General features: G+C 38.7%; 1 pseudogene; it reads right to left on the bottom strand.

The window, feature by feature from the left end:
- Nucleotides 1-4,001: 4,001 nt before the first annotated feature.
- Nucleotides 4,002-14,780, bottom strand: LOC110704546 (annotated as a pseudogene).
- Nucleotides 14,781-17,028: the final 2,248 nt, after the last annotated feature.

Below are 17,028 nucleotides of genomic sequence, written 5' to 3'. Positions count from 1 at the left end.
TTCCACTTCAAAGGCAAAAATGTCTTTGAACTCTTTCAGAAGTTGGAGCAAGTCTGCCCCCAACTTTTCAAAAGCGACCGTCCCAACCTTGACTGTTCTATTAGGGCGGCTGTCGTCCAGGATGATATCAATGCTCTCACCAGCCGGCTGTGGTCGAGAGTCATCCGGCCTTTCCCCGGCTAGTGATTGCTATTTTGTTTTTCTGGCGGGGGCCAATTGGTCCGCCTTTTGCTTTTTGTCGGCTGCCTTGGGGGCAGGCACGACTTCTTCTTCGAGGTCAGCAGGTTCCTCGTTATGACCGGCTGCAGTAGAAGTTGGCCTGACGTCAGAGAGGTAGCACTCCCTTGCCGTCTTTAGATCCCCGTTCAGGGCACCCACTGATCCATCATCCATCTCAAACTTGATCAACATAAGAAAGGGGATGATGACTGCCTTGGACTCGTGGAGGGTAGGACGGCCCATAATAAGGTTGTAGGCGGTTAATTCCTAGACCACCAAAAACTTGACGACCATGTGCCGTCCTTCCCCCTTGTTCCCTAGCCGGATGGGTAGGTCAATCCTACCCACCGGATGCACTACTCCTCCCTTAAAGCCGACTAGGGGGTGAGGAGCCTTGTGCATACTGCTAGGCTTGTACTTGAGCTTTGTCAAGCACTGGTAGCTGGTTAGTTCAGATGAGCTTCCGATATCGATTAGGATTCGGCCAACTCGTTGATTGGCAACTTTGCATTCGATGAAAATGGGGTCATCGTGAGGTCGCCTAACCATGCCCCTATCCTTCTCAGAGATGAAGACCTGAGGGAAGGTGTCTTGTGACGCCTGGCCCTCATCTTCTGGGTTGGATAATTTCCGGATGTTGTCCTTGGCACCCCGGATGGAGGGACCTCCGCTTGCGAAGCCGCCTGCTATGGTGAAGATGTGCTCTTCATCCGTTTCAGAGCTAGCAGCCGGTTTCTTAGACGGTTGTCCCCCACTTGGTTTGGGGTTGCCCTTGGACTTCACCAAATAGGACTCTAGAGCCCCCTCATCAGCCAGACGGTTCAATAGCCGCTTGAGGCTATAGCAACCATTGGTGTCATGGCCAACGTCCTCATGGAACTGGCAATACTTGTTTTCTGTCTCTGTTCTTGACAGAGCTTTTCATTGCAGCCGGTTTTTTCGATTGTCAATCGGTCCTTTATCTCCACGAGGATGGAGGAGCAGTCTTTTTTGAACTCTTACTTGGGGACGTACGGTTCGAATTTCCTCTTCTTTTGGGACTGCTGACCTGGGCGGTCAGCTGCCCAGACTTCTTTTCTTTTCTTTTCTTCTTTTTTGGCCGGCTGGGTAGGCCGGCTGTCTCTCCTGTCAGACCGCTTGGGTTCCGACGGATGATTGGTGGCGCAGAGCTCAGTTGCTTGTATGTAGGCCTCCGCCTCCATCAGCGCCTCTTGAAGGGGAGTCACCCTCTTTCTGACAAGATAAAATTTGAAAGTTGACCCATCCTTCAAACCCTTGAAGAAGTCTGTATATGCAACTTCGTCAGACAGCCCCTGAATTTGAATTCTCATCAGGTTAAACCGTCTGACATAGGACCGAAGCCCCTCCTTGTCACCCTGCTGGATTGCCCCTAGGTCGAGACTTGTCTTTTTAGCAGGGATATTCATGGAAAAGTTGGACGCAAACAGGTATGCAAGCGTCTTGAAGTTGTTGATGCACCCAGCCGGAAAGTTGCCGAACCATCGTTGGGCTATGCCCTTCAAGGTAGCCGGGAAGCATCTGCACCAAGCGGCGTCATCCAACCCCTGTAAGTACATGAGGTTGGTGTATGCCATTAGGTGGTCTTCCGGGTTGGTGGTACCGTCGTAGGCACCAACCAACACATTTTTAACTTTGTCCGGCTGTGTCGCCTCGGTTATTTCCCGGGAGAAAGTCGAAGGCTGATCCCCTAGGTTTAGCAGCCGGAGTTGCCAGTCCATAGGCTGGACCTGATATGCCGCCTGACCCCCAAAGGGGACCGACTGCATGAATGGAGATCCATATGGGCCGCATTGCTGTTGGGGCACATACGGAGCTTGCTGGATCACGTGAGGGCCAGTACGTGCGGACACGCCACGCGACTGACTCCCTTGCTGTGTCTTCGAGTGCTTCATTGAAGCGTTTCGGAAACTGTCCGAGTAGGTCGACGTTGAGGCCGACTGCGACATACTCTGACTTCTCTTCTCCTGGATAAACAACCGGGCGTCAGAGAAAGTCTTTTTTTGACCCATCCAGCTGTGTATGCCGGATGGCCTTCCGTTGCCCTAATTCAGGGAAACGAATTTTCGAGAGATCGATTAGGGGCATATCTGTCCCTTTAGGTTTGGGGTGTGAAGTAGGCACCCGTTCCCGGAGGGAGAAGGCTTCTTTACCGACTGACCCTGGCTTGAGCCAGCTGACTTTTTTATTATGTCTTTGATTTCCCCCTTGAAACTAGTCATGAGATTCATGAGTTCGTCTCTAGTGATGGGAGCAGCACTTTCCGCCGCCTGGGGTTGTCCAGGATGCTTGCCGCCTGGGTTGTTGGGACAAGCTTTGTCTTGGCCTCGTTCCTTCTTTTCTCTGGAACGGGTGCGCCTAGAGCGGAATGACCCGTCTGGGGCCATATAGGTTTCGACATTGTAGTCGTCACCACTTCCACTTTCATGGTCCGTATGGACCTCAGGGTCAGCCGTAGGCCGACTGCCCTCTGCATTCGGTACAACATTAGATGCCATCTCGGTAGTACTCTCCCCACAGACGGCGCCAAATGTTTCGGGTGTTTTTGGTCCCTCGGGAGAGTTACAATACAGAGTATGCGCGCCTGACTTCCGTACCTACAAAACCACGAAACTCCGGTCGGGTGGAGTTCCGCCTCCGACGATCAAGTTTGTATGATTTACGGATAGGTAAACGTGCGGAAAGTAAATGGGTATTTCCCCCTGATTCAGAGAGATTCCGCAATTAATATTGCTCGGGTTTTGTGTACGTATTTATGAATGTCAATAAATGAGGATGGTTCCTCTATTTATAGCAGATGAGGATCTGCTCCCCCATTGGGGGTACGATGCCACGTGGCATCCATTGGTTGGATGCCCATGGTGCTATAGGAGGGCGACACGTGTCAGACCCTCATTGGGCCACGTGTCTAGGGTAATTTTTACCCTAAACATCCTTAATATAAAAAAAAAAAAAATTCAACTTAAAGTTGGTTTCCGAAAATCCTAGTCAAGTAATTAACATAGCACCTCAGCTAATAACCAGGAGATTGAATTGCTCAACAACAAAACCAGGAATATCGTCTGACATACCCAAGGTAGAAAAATGTTATGAGAAGTTATTTTTATTTTTATTTTTATCATTTTATAATACAAAAGTTCTTTTTATCTTCATATTGCCACGTGAAACTTATCAGGGTTAGGAGTTTGGAATTTCCCGTCGAACTCGCCTGCAGAAATCATATACAGACCATTAGGTACTTTTAAGGACCAAAGACAACAGGTTTGGGGGATTAATCGTGCCTTTTGATATTTTTGAATTAGTTTTAACTTAAACGACATAATTTTTTCAACAGATCTAGGCTGAAACGCCTAGCTTTTTCGAATCACCACCTAGGTGTTCGAAATTTCTGGCGTTTCACCCCAACCACCCAGAAATATTGAACACCTAAACGGTGGTTCGAAATAACTAGGCGTTTTCGCCTTGATGTTTTAGCCCATTCTAGAAAATTGAATAAAAAGAACCTTGTCTCCGGCAACTCCATCGACGACGACCTTCCTTTTGTCTCTTTGCATTTCTGCGCGAAATTGTGTAGATCTAGTAGGAGGTGGCTGGGATCCAAAGTGTGCAGAAGCGAAGGCGATTTTGTCTGGATTAGAGCTTGCGAGGGAGCTAGGATTTTCTGCCGTGCAGGTTGAAAATGTTAATGAAATTGTAATTAAAGATTTGAAGAACCATGCAGTTGGGTGCAGCAGCTATCATGTTCTGTTGGAGGATATTTTTCACTTAGCTGAATCTTTTTCCTTAATTTCTTGGAGCTGGGTTCGCAAGGGGGTAATAAGGTGGCTCATGAGCTTGCTCATGTGCTTCCTTGGGTAGTTGGTAAAGCTTTTTGGCAGGAGCTCTTTCCTTCTAATGTTTGTAAATTGGTTTCAAACGATTTGCTTTTAATTAATGAGTAAGTTTTCCCCGTTGGGGCTTCGTTTCAAAAAAAAAAAAAGAAAAAAAAAGTAGGAGGTGGTGTGGGTAGTAAAATGGAAGAGGTGGTGATGGTGGTTGTGGTGATTAAGAGAGAGAATAGTTTTTAAGAAAGAGAAGAGGGAGTGAGTGTGGTTAAAATATGTTTATGATGGTTAATTTTTTGTTAGGGCGGTGTTTATTGGCAAAATTTTAATACATATATTAATTAACATATCTTAAAGGAAAATTTGATTTAAATAATTCAACCTTTGAGCGATTTATTTTTAATAAGCTAACCTTTTCATTATTCCATAATAATTCAAGTTTTATAGGGTGTTTTCTATATTATTAGGCCAAGCAGGTCACTTAACCTACAACATCAGGTCACCTACCACATGTCGCGTTTTCGTTCGTTTGAATATATTTTTTTAATTACATTTTTTTTTTTTTTTTTTTATGAATTTCCTCCTTCCTCTCTAACTCCATTAATGGAACCCCTTACCCTCCACCTCCATTAATGGAAGCCTCCTTCCCCTCCACGGTCCACCTCCATTTTCCTGCAGTCTCCTTCCCCTCCACCTCCAATTTATGGCAGCTCCCTTCTCCTCAATCTCCAATTGCCGGCAGCCCCTCCTTCCCCTTCCCCTCCCTTTTTCGACCACCCATCCCCCTCCTCCTTCCTCCCCCTTTTCGGTCACCCTCCCCTCTCCCCTTGTAACCGCTGCCCGAAACTCACTCGCAACCCCCACCCTTGCAATTGACAACTCTGAAACCCCCACCTCTGAAACTAGCACCTCCTGAAACAGGCATCTCGAAACCCACCACCCCCTGAAACAAGCATCTCATTTGAATTGGATTATGACGGCTGGGGCGGACGAGGATTATGACGGCTGGTTCGAGGTGTTGGGTGGCGACTGGGGAGAGGGAAGGGAGGTGGCGACAAGGACGACGGGCTGCTGTTGTGCGTGTTTGGTGATGGTTGTGTTGGTCTTGGTGCGGTGTGGTGTTTTATTGGGTGCGGCAGCGGGAGATGGGAGGCGTGGGCCAAGGAGGGGGTGGCAGGGGATGGTGGCCAAGGAAGGGAGGGAGGAAGATGGTGGCTGGTTGTGTTCCTCTTTTTTTTTTTTTTTTTTTTTATATATATATATATATATATATATATATATCTTTTTTTTTTAAAAACATTGAAAATAAAAAAAAAAAAATTACTTGAAGAACAGGTTGCAGGTTACTTTGTCTAAATAGAATAGAATACCCCCTAAAGCTTGGATTATTGTGAAATTATCGAAAGGTCGGATTAATAAAAATAAGACCGTGCAAAGGTTAGATTATTAGAATCAAATTTTTCTATCTTAAATTATATATTATAAACAATTGTTAAAAATTACATATTAAATGTGAACCAAGTTCAACGAGATCTCTCAACTATGTTTTGAAGTGATGAAAATGGAGAGAGTAACATTGTTGCAGATGAATGAAAAAGAAAGGTTGTTAAAGCAACTCTAATGGTTGTAGCTAGGGACTTGCTTGCAGTATTAAATAATTTCTAGCTACTAGCTTAACCATTGGAGCTAGAAAATGCAATTAGCTTGACCAAGCGCTTGGAAAAAAACTTGCTAAAATAAAACAAATTAGAATAAATAAAATGAATTTATCAATGTAAATTAAGGAGGTGTGGTCCATTTAAATAGTAAGCTATTAGCTAACCATTGGAGCTAAAATGACAATTAGGTTAAAAACTTATGTGGCATGGCAAGCTAATTTGACAATTAGCTTGCCATTGGAGTTGCTCTATGAACAAGATTATTGAAGAGGATACTTATATCCTCTCTTTTACTCTCTCTCTTAATCTCCTTTATTTTGACACATCATATTCTCTTTCTTCCACATCATTTCCCATTATCTCCTTCCTCCACCTCATCAATATTATTATTATTATTATTATTATTATTATTAAAACTCTAAGGCAAGGAGTGTCATACCGCCATGTGCCACTTTATATACATACATATATATATATATATATATATATATATATATTCAACCACGTCATATTTCAAAGGAAAAATACACTTTAATAATTCCAACTATGGGCGATTTACTTTTAATAATCCCAACTAAGGTTTATTAATCCCAACTATGCTATGTGTTTGCCTCCAATGGTCCCAATGACTGGTAACCTGCTGAAAGTTTTTTTTTTTTTTAAATAGCCACGTCTCAACACGTGATTGGTTCAAAATTAAAAAAAAATAAAAACATAAAAAACAAAGGAAAAATGAAAATAAATAATCTCACCTTTGCGTGGTCTAACAATAACAATCCCACCTTTTGTTTATTACGAGCCAATCTCACATTTGTAAGTCATCTTCTAATAGCTGAGAAAAAAATTCTTCGTTATTTGAAAGGAACTGATGATTTAGGACTCTTCTATCCTAAAATTGACTCATTTGATTTAATTGGTTATACTGATGTTGACTATGCAGGTGATTTGGTTAATAAAAAAAGCACTTTAGGTATGGAACAGGTTTTAGGACCGTGTTTGGTATCTTTGGGTTCCAAGAAACAAAACACGGTTGCATTATCTATAGCTAAAGCTGAATATGTAGTTGCAGCAGCATGTTGTTCTCAAATTTTATGGATAAAGCACCAAGTTAGAGATTTTGGTATTATTTTTTAGTGTGTTCCTATTTACTGTGATAATACCAGTGCTATATGTATTTCTAAAGATCCAGTTCAACACTTAAAGGTCAAGCATATCCACATTATGCATCACTTCCTAAAGGATAATGTGGAACAAGGGAATATTAAGTTAGAATTTTGTCAAACCAAGAGTCAAATTGCAAATATTCTAACCAAGCCCTTAAACAGAGAAAGATTTGAAAAATTGAGATTGGAACTTGGGATGATTAAGCTGACTTGATTGCTTCTAAAGTTCCAAGATATGGCATATTTGGAAATAATGCGAAACGAGGAAAAAGGACATCTAGCACAACCTTGGTGTGCTAAACATAGTTGAAGTGTCACCGTTGGTGAATTTCTAAAGGTTAGTTCACTAATACTTGAATGCGTGTATGATTAGTATTGTACATTGTATGCGTGTATATAGCGTGTTCTAATTACATCTGAATTTGGAGAATCTTACTTTTGGAAATTAATTGGATTTGGAAAGAAAAGATTTTGTTAAAAAATTCATCCTAGTTAATATTGGAAAATAAGTTAAAGTGGTTTAGTTAAATGACTGAACAGTAACCCATTCATATCCTTACATCGCTTCATTTATTATAAAAGCATCTTTAACCCACCTTCTCACTTCACTGTCAAATCACAAAACCCACTCCAGAAAAAACCATCAAACTCTCCAAAACCCTTAAACCTTCAAACATGGAAATTGAAACTTCCAAAAACTCTACTGAAAAAAATCCCATTCCCACAACATTTCGAACCAGAAGAGACATCACCTCTTGCTATGGTGATGTACGAATCTCCATATAAGGGCGAAGAAATTCCTGAAGCAAATACACCGACTACTTCAACCACAAAGAAAAACCTTAAGGAAAAGGAGAAAATTTTTGGAGGTGCTAAAGAATCCTCTTCGTCTGATGTAATGAAGAAGTTGCAAGCGTGGAAAGAGAAAAAAGCGAAAGAAAAATCTCTGGAGGAGCACATCAAGGAGGTAGAGGAATTTACTGAGGGGAAATTGCAATTGAAGACAGAGGACATCCCTATGGAAGAGGATGATGATCAGGATGACTTGGAAAAGAGTGCTGGAAGGTATGTTGTTGGTCATAGGCTTGATTTAACTTAGTGTAGGAAAGCTAGGTTTATAGAATTTCTTGATTTACTGCAATTTCAAGGTTGGGAACATATACTATCTAAGTCTTCATACAATATCATGTATCCATTAGCTATGAATGAGTTCTGTGTAAATTTTAAAGTGAAAGAAGGGATAGTTTCGAGTAAAATAAATAAAATTGCAATTGAGTTTGATGTTAAGCGATTAGGAACTATTCTGAAAGTTCCTACTGAGGGTTATGATGCTTATATCAAAGGGAAGTCTGCTGTAAAAGTGGGGAATTATTTAGGTGGTGACATTATTGAGTTTCTGGGAGGCAAAAGGGGTGTTAACATCATGAATCATAATAAGTTGAGCCTTATGAACAAATTGTTGTTTTATTTCGATAAAAATACTATCCTGACTATAAATCAAAAGAAAAATGAAGAATGTTTGTAGGATATGACTATGATTTTCTGCTTAGTGAAAAAGATAAAAATCAATTTTCCATCCCTAATGTATCAGCACTTAGCACACTGTGTTCCTAATAAGAATAAAGTGGGCTATATATAGGGCTTTAATGTCAACTGTATTTTAGAGTCTTGGTGTGAAGCTTAAGGGAGTGTATGGGGGATTGAAGGACAAAGCAGAGAATGCCATCAATGAGGAGACTCTGTAGGGGATAAGTCTAGTTGTTGTGAATGGGAAGATTTAAAAGGTTGAGGAAAATAAAACTACAGCTAGTGGGAAGAAGAGATAGGGAGCAACATCTTGTGAGCCTGTGAGGAAGAACAGGAGGCTGACAGCTAGTTCCTTTACTCAAACCAGCATGCAGGAATCTCTAGAACTTGATGAGGATGAAAAAGTTATGGCAGGGTAGATTGCTGAACTTTCTGACAGGGCTGAACTTGTAGAGAAGCAGCTTAAAGAAGCCACATGGAAAGTTAAGAAGCTGGAGAAGAGTGTGTAGGGTCTTGAGAAAAGTCTTAAGGGATAACAAGTTGAGTTGCAGAAGACTATCAAGAGTCTGAAAGCAAAGCTATATACTAGCATTGAAGCATACAAAGAGGACAACAAGAAGATTCTTGCCAATCTCGAATCCTAAACCAACTCACCTCTTGCATCCTTTCCCTAGCCTAGCCTTAGCCATTTTCTTCTTTAACTATTTTTGTCATGAACAATTTTAATTCTGTTTTTGGTATTTTGAAAATTTTGGTATGTATGTGTTAAAATAAGATGATCTTTTGGTTTTTATGCTATTCTGGAACTATGCTTATATGTGTGCATTGTATAGTGTGAAAGTATATGCAGGATTGTGTGAAGGTTCTAGCTAAAGGGAGCTAGTCAACGCTGCCTTCAATTTCCCACACTCGATGAATTGCTTGTGGGGTTGTGTTTAGATGTCTAACAACTGAAATTGCAAGACTTTTTTATAATGCCAAAGGGTGGAAAAGAGGAAGCAAACTTGGAAGTGTAGTTGTTCTAGGTTATAGTAGATAAAGTATCAAAGATTTCTTTGATGGTGTATATAATAGCTTAGTTTGTGTGTGTTTAAGTTTTTGTTCTGTTTATTTTTGCTTTTAGTTTATGTGTGTTTTATTTTCTTGTTAAAAAATCAAAAATACAAAAATACATCCTTCTGTTCTATTTAACTTTCCTGCTCGAAGTTTGCTAAGTTTGTCATCATCAAAAAGGGGAAAATTGTTAAAGCTTAAGAGTTTTGATGACGATGAGTAAAAGCAAACTTCAACTAATGCGTTTTCTCTTAGTATTTAATTAGAACAGGTGAAGTTGACTTTGGAAGTCGAAGAGTAGCCTGCCTATGAAGATCCAAGGAGAATTTAAGGAAAGATGAAGAGAATAGAAGAAGAGTTCCTCATTGGAACTAGCAGTGGTCCCTAACAGGAACACGAAGAAGAAGTTCCCTAACAGGAGCTTGATAGCAAGCTAAGAAGACTAGCTTGGACTGCATTGAAGACAACAAGTTCTATTGGAACTTGGTTTGTGGAGTTCCAGTAAGGACCTGGAAAGTTGAAGACAGCAGGAACTCAGTCCCAGTCTGCGTAGAGCCCAAGTATCCATACAATAAAACAATTCACTAGACGAAAAAGATAAAAAGGCACCGGTTCAAACCACCCCTTTGGCACCGGTTTTGAACCGTTCGGTATTTGAGGGATGCCAAATCTATGAAAATTTGGCAGCGGTTCAAAACCGGTGCCAACTAAAGCATTTAGCACCGGTTAACCGATGCTAACTACATGATTTGGCACCGGTTAACCGGTGCTAACTACCATGGCGCGATTTTTTTTTTTATTATTTTCAATACTATTGCACCGGTTCAAAGCAAGAACGGGTGCAAAAAATCCCACTTTAGGCACCGGCTCTTGCTTTGAACCGGTGCCAAAAGTCTCAAAAAAAAAAAATTTACAAAAAATTTTGGCACCGGTTCTAGTCCAAACCGGTGCCAAAAATACCCCAAAAAAATAAAAATATTTTTTTTTTGCATTTTTTCACTTAAATTGATATAGAAACATTAACATATATATAAAGTTACATATTTTCATTAAAAAAAGGCTGTAATATTACAATTTTCGTCAAAAAAAAATTAAATAATTCAGACTGCTCTGCTATTTCTGTTATGCTGCGCTACTGTACCTCTGCATGTTCATGCTGGCTGGGCATCTGTTTGCTTATGTGGCTGTGTCTCTATTATGTTTAGGCTGGCTGGGTGACTGGTTTGAGTTCTTGAGCTACTGTATTTCTGTTCTGCTTTGGTTAGGCTATGCTGGGTGTTTGCTGCTGCTGCTCTGCTGTAGTGTTGTGTTGCTTGCTGGTCAGGCTGCTGTGTTTGCTGGGTTCTGCTGCGTGGTCCTCTGTGTTGCGGTACTGGTGAGCTGCTGTGGTGCTGTGCTGGTGGCGCTCTGATGTGCTCCTGTTTGCTGGGCTGTCTTGCTCGTTATTGCTCTAATGTCCTAATGCAGTGAAGAAATAAACAATATAGGCAAGCTGATTCTTGTCACAAAGAATATCAACAACTTAAAATACCATGAGAATATAAGATATTGTAAAAATAAAATAAAAAGAGTATACCTTCAGCAATATCATGAACTACTGCCATCTTGATACATTTGTGCAAAGCATTGTCAAAAGATGATAATACAGCTCATCAACAAGGGAAATATCAATATGTCCAAAACAAGAATAATTTGTTAACATCCAACCTCTCCCTGTTCACACCCGGAATGTCCCGAGCAATCAAACCCATCAACGCCATTCGATACATATGATCAGCAATAGATTCACGGCCCTTTATTCGATGATTAATACATCCCTGCTCCACTTGCCCCGGCCCCCTGCTGCACCTCCCCCCTCCCTGCTGCAACTACCCCCTTGTTTTATTAATAATAGAAGTGTACTCGTAATTCCCCAATATCATACTTGTATATAAACACGACACAACAACCACAACTTTGAGCCATAGGGTCAAGTTGTTCACATAATTTCTAAAATCAGAAACATGTAAGATTCCAGAATTAGGATAACAATTAAGCACTATAATATAGTACTAACAAGAAGATGCAGTAGAGCTTTCTGGGACAAATCCATAATTGCTTAACTGATTACAAAACCCATGATAATCCCTAAATTTTTCGGCAGAGCAATTCTGTAAATAAAAATTGTCCAACCAAGTAAACTATAGCCAATTCATCTTCAGAATTTGTTGCTCTTCCTTTGCTGTGCTTAAGCACTCAACAGTTTTGCTAAAGGCAAAACGTACACAAAAAAAAAAGAAAAAAAAAAAGGGATGAAGGGGAGCACATAAGGTTATGGAGCAGACTAAGAAATTTGTTGCAAGTGATGCGACTAGCAATAGAATGGCAGGTGTTATGGAATACGGGTATTTGTCATAAGGGAGTTGTATATAATATTGTAGACGGTTCTTCAAGAATGTATGCTAGATTTGTCAAAAAACAACAACAACAAAAAAGAATTTATTAGTTATTTAGTATAGTTGGTTGTTTGATTGGATTTTGATATAAAATGTAGGAGGAAGCAAGAGCAGTAAGGCTACTGAGAAGTGAGAAAATGGCAAATTTAGTTGGGTGTTGTTGTGAGGGTGATGAGAGATTGCTAGTTGCTGAGTTCATGCCCAATGAAACACTTTCTAAGCATCTATTGCTTCCTTACCCTCACCTTGCTTCCACCCAGGTAAATTATACTCATTCATCATAAAGTTACTTATTTTACAGATGAAGTTCATGATACTTGTTGCTAATTAATTATACTAACAATAGTAGTAGCAATTTAATCCGTTTTTTTTATCCCTTGTAATATAATTGTGTATATATGGTAATTATACTAAAAGAAGTGTTTATGTATGTAATACAGGTGACAAAAAATAGCAAATTATTTGTAGAGAACGCGACAGATAGGCTAAAGCTGTTTGCAAGGCATTTTGTGCTAAAGATGATGTATCTTCTCAAGCATTAATCTCTCAAACAAGGTGTTTGGCTGGTAAGGCCAAGATATTTATCTAGTGCATTAAATAAAAAAAAAACAAATGTCTCAAGAGAGGAATTAAAATTAGGCTCACCTCAGTTTCTTTCTGAAGTGGAGTAAGAGCAGTCACAAGAGATCTGGCATTAGGCCTTTCACGAGCTTCATACTGCAAGCAACGTGATGCTAATCGTACTAATTCAGTTCCATCATCATTTGAAAAATGGCCCTCTAAATTAGAGTCGATCAACATCGAAAAGTTTTTTCCACGTATGAGATCAAGTGCCTGGGAAAATCAAGAGAATTCTAAGTTAAAATCTTTTGTATTGTGTTCCCAAAACATCTGATAACCATTTAGATTGGTGTGCCAAGACCTAAGGCAATTAGAGAGCCAAAGTAAGCTAAAGAGTTTACAAGATATATACTTTTTTGGGACAGAGGGGTAATTGGAAGGGTGGAGAGTGTGATACGATACTTAACATGTTTCATAGTTTGACAAAACTTAATATCCAAATCCAATTTCTAAAGTATTGCAAACTTTAAATCATTCATGGGAATGTAAAAAGCTAAGCCAGCTCCAATAAGAGGACTTACAATTTAGCCCTATAATTATTTCATTAAAGAATTTTGATGTGTCTAATAAAAACAAAATCTCAAGGATATTTGGATACTAATATATGAGTTCTCAAGGATTCTTAGATGCTTGTTTCTTTCTAGTTCAAGTGTAGTTACCGGAGTAGCACACTGAATATAGAGGTTAATGAAGCATTAAGAGGGTAAAACATGACATGACACACTGAAAGTTGTATGAAAATTTGAAGTTTACATGGCTTGGCGGTATATGTTTCCCACTTAGAAAGTCAAGCAGTAAGGTGCCAAAACTGTAGATCATGCTCTCTGGAGAAATTTGACCTGCCAATTAGAAAGCAGGGCATTAGCTTCCTAGAGAAAGCATGCTTTCCAAAATTAGCAGCTCCATTGCAACAGCTTTATAACGTTCTCTGCACACATAAGAGATAGACCTTCATCATTGAATATGCAATCAGCAAGGAGATTAGGACAAGTCAATATTGTCATGTTTACCATTCAGCATAGTCTATATTTACGACAAAATGAATCATTTAGAAAGGGCCAGGTACCTATCCTCATGTACTCATGAGGAGTGAAAGCCAAATTTGTACTATAGCTTTTGCCATCTCGGCTGTTTTTCATGAGGCCAAAGCAAGAGAGCCTGGGATACCATCCTGTTAAAAGCTGAGTCACGACATAGAGTATATGGAGAAAAGGATAGAGACAAGAGCAAAAATACAAGTTCAATTGTACCTGGTCAAATAGAACTCTATAAGAATTAAGGTCGTGGTACAATGATCTTCCTTTACTGCTATAATATTCCAAGGCTTGTGCTAAACACAATGCCACTCTTAACCTCATATCCCATTTCAAAGGCTGATTTTCTTCTGAAGTAAATAAACGATTTGAAACTTAAATCAAAATACAATAGCACCATCAACACAACAACTTCACCCATGAATCAAAGTCAACTATACATGGAAACTCTATCTACAAAAGAGCTTTCCTAACCATTTAAGTCTCATAATGAACGTTGTAGAACTGATGTGCACAAACGTACCAAAACCAATCTTAATCAATTAAAAAAACCTTAAAAAATATTTGATTATATTGACATTGCCCAAACTTCTCCTTGTCTATTTGAGAGTCCTAAGAAGATTACACCACTGATGTGGTGCAACCCTTTATTAAGAATACACTGGTTGTACATTGACTGTTGCTAACTCGGCACAAACAATTTAGATAGAACTTGTTTCCCCTTGTCGAAAACATTATACTTTCTCGAAAATTAATAATAGGCATAAACTCTAGCATCTTCAAGCAACGTACCATGATAATCATACCTCATTGATTATTACATATCGAAAACACAAAAGCAATGCCTAATTCAACACGACACATACAAAGTTCCTTTCATAGAAAAATAACAAATGCATAGTCAAGGTCAAAACATTTCAATCTTAAACAAGAAAGTTATGAATTTAGATGATACTCACAGTGAAAGAGATGCTTAGAAAGTGTTTCATTGGGCATGAACTCAGCAACTAGCAATCTCTCATCACCCTCACAACAACACCCAACTAAATTTGCCATTTTCTCACTTCTCAGCAGCCCTACTGCTCTTGCTTCCTCCTACATTTTATATCAAAATCCAATCAAACAACCAGCTATAAGATCATTTTGTACAATTTTTTCTACTAATAACTAACACATATATAAAACTATAAGAGCACTGGAAAAATAGCCACTAACCTTTGAATTTGAACTCTTTCTTGAGGAGTAAACAAACTAGATCTACAATTCCTACAAATGATAGAATAAAAAATATTAAAATTAAAAAACTTAGGGTTTATGGTTAATAAATTGAAACTAAATTAAAAAAAATAGAAATAAAACCAGAACCCTAAAATTACGAAATTGAAAACCAAATCAACGACAAACCCTAGATTGCGAAGAAATTTAGTAGATTAAGAAGACCACATTACCTCAAAGCTGCTTCAGTGGAGGTGAGGAATAAAACTAGAACCCTAAAACCATAACCCTAAAATTACGAAATTGAAAACCAAATCAACGTCAAACCCTAGATTGCGAAGAAATTCAGTAGATTAAGAAGACCACATTACCTCGAAGCTGCTTCAGTGGAGGTGAGGAATAAAACTAGAACCCTAAAACCAGAACCCTAAAATTACGAAATTGAAAACCAAATCAACGTCAAACCCTAGATTGCGAAGCAATTCAGTAGTTTAAGAAGACCACATTACCTTGAAGCTGCTTCAATGGAGGTGAGAAAGCTCAGAATCGGCTTCAATGGAGAATATAGAGCACGAGTTCAATGGAGGCCAGAGATATGGAGAGAGAAGGAGGTGTTGCTTCAATGGAGTGAGAAAGCTCTTAAACCACTTCAATGGAGAAGGTGAAAATTCAAGGTGGTGGAATAGAAGGCGAGAACTAGAGGGAAAACAGAAGATGGAAAAAACGGGGGGAAAGAAAGAAAGAAAGAAAAGCAGGAGCTCGGTTTTTTTTTTTAATAACTTTTTAATAAGTGGGCACCGGTTTGAACCGGTGCTAATTAAATGATTGACCCCAGTTTTGGTTGGAATCGCTGCCAACACTGATTTTTTCAATCCCGCCCATTTTTTTTGGCACCGGTTTTCAAGAACCGGTGCTAAAGGGGGGGTGCCTATTTCATTTTTTCTACTAGTGATTAAAGAGACAATCCACCAGTAAACTAAAAGTCTTATTATTGAGGTTTTTGTTAAGTTTACTTTTACTAGGATTGTTGTAAATATGTTTGGTTAGTTTATGCATGAAATCTATTAGATGCGTGGAAAAGCTTGGCAAGCTTTTAAATATGGAAAGTTTAATAAAAGATAAGTTTTATTTTAGGAAAAGATCTTTGAGAGATTTTATCATATAAAATCTGGTTTTGCAAAATAATAATCTTTTCTGAATTATATCTTTGTAAGGTTTTCCAAAAGATTAATTTCACAAGGGTTTTATAAAACGGCAGTTTTCTAATATTCTATCTTTGTAAAACCCTACTTTACATACAAGTACTTCTTGTATATAAAGGAGAGATCATAATTGAAACAACTTGTGAGTTTATGCGTGAAAAATCTGAAGAGTGGTTAAGAGTAAGTTTTCCAAGTCTAAGCTTTGTCATATTAGTTTCGGATTTCATTTGTAGCTTTCCAATCACATATTAGAGTCAAGAGTTTGTATTGTTTTGGTTTGAGGTGAGTGATTAGCATATTGCATATAGTTTGTAGGCTTCAAGGTTGAAGCTGATGAGTTGTGAGTACTCCGGGAGTGTTGAGTGTATCTAAGTCTGGGACTTAGGTTGGATAAAATAGGGTTCTACTGCGTAGCAAGTTCAGTCTGGAACTTGTGAGAAAGGTCTGATTGTAATAGGCTGTAACTAAGAGTATTTGGCCTATTATATTGGATTGGTTTGGTGTTTGAAATCCCTTGGAGAGTCGAGCTTTTACTTCCAGTTGGGCCCTGAAAGGTTTCCTCTTAAAATCCTGTGTGCATTGCAAGTTCCTCTAATATTCTGTTTTATAATTCCGCAAAAGTAGTCATTAGGAACTCACTACAATTCAGTAATTCACCCCCCTCTTGTAGAAGTTCGTCTCGACTAACAGTATCCTTAAAACAAAAAGTTAGTATAGTAGCCGTGAGTCAGTATATTACAGATTTTATATATTTATATTATAGTTGATATAGTTTTAATAACCATTGTTATAGCCATTAACAAATGTGCATATAGAATCTAAATTAAATTATGAATCTGAGTTTGGCAAACTAATTATATTTATTGGTAAAAAAAATTATTAAAAGGAAAAAATGTCAAAAATAATATAATCTTTAAGCGATCCACCAAAAACAAGGCAACCTTTTGATTATTTATGAATAATACAATTATTATTATTATTATTATTATTATTATTATTGTTATTATTATTATTATTATTATTATTATTATTATTATTATTATTATTATTATTATTATT

This window comes from Chenopodium quinoa, unplaced genomic scaffold, assembly GCF_001683475.1.
Source record: "Chenopodium quinoa cultivar QQ74 unplaced genomic scaffold, ASM168347v1, whole genome shotgun sequence".
NCBI classification, from domain to species: Eukaryota; Viridiplantae; Streptophyta; class Magnoliopsida; order Caryophyllales; family Amaranthaceae; genus Chenopodium; species Chenopodium quinoa.
The sequence above is the reverse complement of the archived record's forward strand: the minus strand, read 5'-3'. Positions and strand labels throughout refer to the sequence as shown.